The following is a 6,000-nucleotide window of genomic DNA, read 5'->3' on the forward strand; positions in this document are numbered from 1 at the left end:
CCTGAAAATTAATGGAACTGTAACTTTAATGTGGGTGTTCAGAGGACTTGTGTTCCTAGATCAGGGGTGTCAAACTCAAGGCCCGGGGGCTGGATCCGACCCACGGGGTGCTTAGATCTGGCCCACGGGGCCCACCCCGGAAACAGCGAAGGTGGTCACCATTTGGGCCGCTACCACCAGTGGAACCAAAGGGCTACCCAGGGATGATGGAAGCCAAGAGCCCAGAACCTTCAGCACCTGCAGCAGAGACAAAACCCCTAAGTATCCAATAAGTACCAAAAAACTTGTTGGCGGATGTTTTGTCGGCAAAACCACAGTACGACAAGTGCCGTAAGGGAAAGTTCAAAAGAACTTTGAAGACAGAGTTCAAGAGGATGCACGGAAAACCCACACCCTCGAAGATACTGGAGGCGAGCCAGGCCCTTCCTGTGGATCGCCCTCCACTCGGAGACCTAGGGATCCTACCTCGGCCAGCTCGCGGTGCCTCTGCCAGCGAAAATAATCTCCGCTTTCATTGGCAGAGGGCTATAAGAGGCTTTTGCAGCCGAAAACGAAGCTTGGGAGCCCGTTTTCACTGGCAGAGTGCTTGGGCCACCGCAGGTGGCCCTGACACAGGGGATGTTGAGCTGGCCACATCCACCATGGCCCCCACGGCACATCGAGGTCAAACACAATCCTGATGCGGCCCTCAATGAAATCAATTTTGACACCTCGTCCTAGATGTTATCTGTGCAGGAATATACAGCAATGTTCTCATGAGCTCTCTTCCATGTATCAAATCAACAAAATTAATGCTGAACGTATTTCCCTACTTTTAGGAAATATTTTAGCACCTCTTAGGTTGACCTGTCACGAGTCCTCAGATTTTATTTTCTCTTTCCTTGCAGTTCTTTTTTTTTTTTAAAGTTTGTTTGGCACTGTAGATAATCCGCACTGCTTCTATAACCCTCGCACAATAACTGCCTTTCTGAACTGCCTGGCTTACATCTGTACGACACCTTTATCCTTCAATGATCCCAAGCCAGGTTTATTGATTTAAAAGGTTTTAAGTGCCTGGTTGTTTCCTAGAGTTTGGAAGAGAAAAACAAGAGAAATGGGTTTACAAACACACACACACAAACACACACACACACAAACACACAAACACACACAAACACACACACAAAGGACTAAGTGGGCAGATGAAGCTGGCTTATGCTGTGTCACTTCCAGGAGATAATTGCAGTCCTCATTAATCAGGAAACATTTGCAAGAAATGCAGCTTTCTCATATGGGATTTGATTCTGCTTTGATCTCCTCCTGTAGTAATTGATGAGGAAAGACCCTGAGCTAAAAGTAACATTTCTAGTGATTTAATCTGCCGCGGATGGTCCCACCAAAGTTCAGGATGTGGAAAAAGCATGCATGATAAAAAGGGGGATTTTTCTTTTTCTTAAACTAAGACATTGAAATGAAACATTGGACTGACTTCTGTATTTTACGTGTAATGCAGAATAAGTGATGCAATATTTTGTGGTTCAGCTCGGGGGATGTCCAACCTTGGCATCTTTTAAGACTTGTGGATTTAAATCCCCCGGATTCCTCAGCCAGCATGGCTGGTTGGGGAATTCTGGGAGTTGAAGTCCACAGGTCTTAAAATTGCCAAGTTTGGGCAGTCCTTGTTTAGCCCTTTTGAGTTTAATTGATTGCAATTTCCACTTTGGGGCAAGAGTTGTGGGGAAACAGTGGTCAGTCCGTCCTAGACATTTGTGGAAAGAACAGACTGTCTAAATCCATTCCAGTCAGATTTGAAGCCAGCTGTTCTGACTTAGGCTTCCCACGATCATGAATAAAACCTCTTTTATTTAGGTTAAAGGGAATTCCTCTCCAGCAAACTCCCGGCAAACAGTTTCATGAGATTTCACAACTACAAACCTTTATCAGGGTTGGAGAGTTGCCAGACTGATATCTTCCAAACGCCACTCTGTAGCATCAATTATTTGGGAAGAAGTCAGGAATAGATCTTCACCCTAATTAATTGAACTAACTGTCTCCTGCAAACTCCCCTCCCCTTTCGCTCATCTTTATTCCCTTGGGAGGGGCCATTCACCGTATACCTGTGCTTTTACTCCCGAGTCGGCCCTTGTTCCTTAGCTGTTCCCTTCTCCTGGCAGCTTTGCACATGCGCACCTTGGGAACAGGCTCCAGCTGTTCTTCTGCCCCACTGATGCTTGACTTCGAAGGGAGCTGATAACTTTCGATGCACAGCAGTTGTCAGAGCCTTCCCCAGATTCCAGAACTAGCCCATGTTCCTCCCCAACCTCCTCACTGTCTGAGTCTGCCACCAGTTCCACTGGCTGCTGGCGGGCCCTACAACACCAGCATTTAGATCTGAGAAATGTATATTAAAGAATTATGTTCGTCCTACAGAATACCGCACAACTTGGATTTGTCCCTTGTGCTGTGCAACGTCTTCATGAAGCCACAAAGCGACAGGAGATTATTTGGAGTTGATCACCATCTATATAGAAAGACGGGATACGTTCTAATGTCTTTTTGCGTTCAAGGAGGGAACTGCATGCACGGAGCCCCTGATAAATTTCATTTCCTACCATTTTGCAGTTATCTGGATGTCTATATATGTTATCACAGCTTTAACAAGCACCTTGTAAGGTTCCGAGCTGGAAGGATTTGTCAGAGGGAAGAAAAAGGAAAGGACAATTAAGTGTTTACTGCTTTAGGGCAAGAATTAACGACCAATGGTATTGGAACCACGCTGTCGTACATGCCACAACTGGCAAGATAAACCCTGTGGGAGATTTCTCGGTGCGCCACTCTTCCGAGACGAATGGCATTTGAAAGGAGGGGGGAAAAAGAATGCCAGCACTGGAAATAAATGCCCAAAGTTGCAATTTGTGCACATGCTCCCACTGAACCTTTGACCCAGATAGGAAATGTTCTAGATTAGAAGGGAAAATAGAGGAACTACAAATTGTCTTAACCCCATGTAGCAATTAATCCAATTTAGTCAAGCCGACATCAACACACCTCATTATCTAAAACCCTTTTCTCCCGCAATCTTTCCGTGCTTTTAAGGTTTATGGCCATAGGCAAATGCTGCTTAGTTAACCTTGTGAGTTTTGATATTTATTTTGAGGGTCTTAAACTGAAAAGGGAAGGCTTCATTTTCCTTTGCTTCTTAAGGAACCCCGGGGAGCTGGAAAGTTTATTTCCCTCCCTCACCCCCATATCAGAAGAAAAAGGGGGGAAGGGGGGAAACTTAACATAAACCATAGTACTTCAAGGCAAGTGACACTTCAAAGTAATAAAACTGGAACATCCGTGTTGATTTATTCCTAGTTATAAAAATGAGAACAAGGACTTTTTTTAATCAGTATTTTTTTCCCCCCTGAGTTGCATACACCCCCCCTTTTTTTTAGGGGGGTATTTTTTAGCGGCATGAACAGAAAGAAAAACAGTTTGCGCAGATCTCTGGGATTTTTCATAGTGGAATCGAGCAAATAATTGCAGAATAAGACTAGTCCTTCCTACACACACACAGACACACACACACACACACACACAGACAGACACAAACACAAACACAAACACACACGCACCGGTTATTCAAATCTCGAGATGGGTAGCGGGATCATTAAAATGTATGTTAGCCCAATAAACTCCTTCAGATGACATAGAACCATGATGGCCAACCTATGCCACGTGTTCCTCTTCCAGTTTTCTGGCACGCATGTGCGCGCGATGTTCAGCTTTCCTTTGTGTGTTCAGCAGTGCCAGAAACTGGAAGAGCTGGTCTTCCGAGCATGAGCATGCGCTCCAGCTAGTTGATCATTGCGCATGCATGCACACTAGTAACGAGAAGTCTAGCTGGCCACTGTGCATGCATGCACCAGAGGTTCCACCACAAATGCGCGAACGACAAAAGCGCGCCTCACTAAACCATGGTGACAAAACCGTGCCACGAAGGAGCGACGAATGAGCCCTGAAGCGCGCCGACAGAAGCACGATGTAACCTAACCCTAAACCTAACCGTAAATCTAACCGTAAACCTAACCCTAAACCTAAACCTAAACCTAACCCTAAACCTAACCCTAAACCTTACCTTAACTTAAATCGCGCTTTTGTCAGCGCGCTGTTGTCGGCGCGCTGTTGTCGACGCGCTTTTGACATCGCGGTTTTAGCGCCGCAGTTTTGTCGGTGCGCTTATGACGTTCGCGCTTTTGTCGGGTCACGTGCACCAGAAATTAGAAGTTCATTTCCCGGCACGTGCATGGCCCCTGGGCAGTTCCTCTTCCGGGTTGCGGCCCAGATGTGCACACGTGCCCACGCGGAGCGCATGGGCGTGCTCCCTTGGGTCATCATCACTGACTTAGAATTTAGAATCTACAAGTGTCCTTCACTTAAAACCATTCATTTAGCGACCGTTCCGAGTTACAACAGCACTGAAAATGTTACTTATGACTTTTTTCCCATGCTTAGGACGGTTGCAGCATCCCTGTGGTCATGTGATGAAAATTCATGTCCCAGGGTCATGTGATCACAATTTGCAACCTCCTGGCCAGCAGAGTCAAGGGGGAAGCCATATTCATTTAACAACTGCGCTACTAATTTAACAGCTGTGGCAAGAATGGTCATAAGACTGTGCAAAACTCACTTAAATATCTTGCTTAGCAACAGAAATTTCGGGGCTCAGTTGTGGCTGTAAGTCGAGGATTATCTGTACTATGTTAGGCATCTTTCTCATTTAGAGTTCAGTTTTTGCCCTTGGCAAATAAAAACCTGTAGGATGGGAATTAACATGGCATTGTAAATTATTGCAAGCTTTGTTTATTCATCGGGTGTAAATAGTTGGGACCGTGAGGAAGATACTAAAAATAACAACAATGCTAGCATTTATTAGTGACAGTTAACTATTATTATTCTCTATTATTACAATTTTCAGTATAGTGCAGTAATAGTTTCTAAACTGCCCAATAAATTAAAAGTTACACACCTCTCTTTTTCACTCTTATTGGGAGATGAAGATTTATTTATCTATGTATTCGACTTTTTTAAAAAAAATCTTGAAACTACTGCAAACTACGCTGTCTCAAGTAGCATGTCTAATATTGTACATATATGCCGGCACGTGTTGTCAATGTCATTAATCACTTGAACAATTTTTTTCAGAAGAACAGCGCCCTGCCGACTGGCACCATGGTTGGGTTATCCATCACACTCATAGTTTGTTTGACTAAGGTTCACCGAACAAAACATATGAACGCCGTTGGGTTCATACAACATGCTGAGCCAAACACAGAACCTGTCCATCATTCTGTCTTGTCCAGTCTCCTCCAGCCTGGTGCTCTCCAGGTGTGCTCATTAGAAATTGGGGTATAATACACCACATCTGGGGGAAAAGATGTTTCTAAATCCAGTGGTTTGACCTCATGTTTTGGGGAAGCCATGAGCAAGTGGAAAAGCAACTGCCGTAATGTCCTATTTACCTCATTCCTCTCTAATTCTTTCCCCTGATCCTAAAGATTTCATTATTCCTTGTTGTAAAGTTAGAAGAGCTTAGATACTTTATTATCCTCAAGCCTCCTCTGAAATATGGGTTGGTTATTTTGGCTGGGTTCATTTGTAACCTGTATGAATAACTTATATATACCCTATGACAGAGGTGTCGAAGTCAAGGCCTGTGGGCCGGATTCAGCCCACGGGGTGCTTATATCTGGCCGGGGAGGCAGCTTGGAAATACCAAAGGACCAGTCTGCAGTGCCTCTGGCAGCCAAAATGGGTCATGGGTATGTGAGGGTATACATCCCATTTTCAGCCTGGATGGCCTCCTGCAACACTGCCGGCCAAAATGGGGTGAGCTGGGGGGCACATGCTGCCCCCTGTGTCCTGTTTTGTCAACAGGTTATGCAGAAGGCATCTGTCCCATCTCCCACCCCACCCCAGCCGGGCTGCAGAGAAGTTCAATGCTGATCTGGTCCTCGAAGAAATCCAATTTCACAT

The sequence above is a fragment of the Thamnophis elegans genome, chromosome 6 (genome assembly GCF_009769535.1).
Source record: "Thamnophis elegans isolate rThaEle1 chromosome 6, rThaEle1.pri, whole genome shotgun sequence".
Classification (NCBI taxonomy): domain Eukaryota; kingdom Metazoa; phylum Chordata; class Lepidosauria; order Squamata; family Colubridae; genus Thamnophis; species Thamnophis elegans.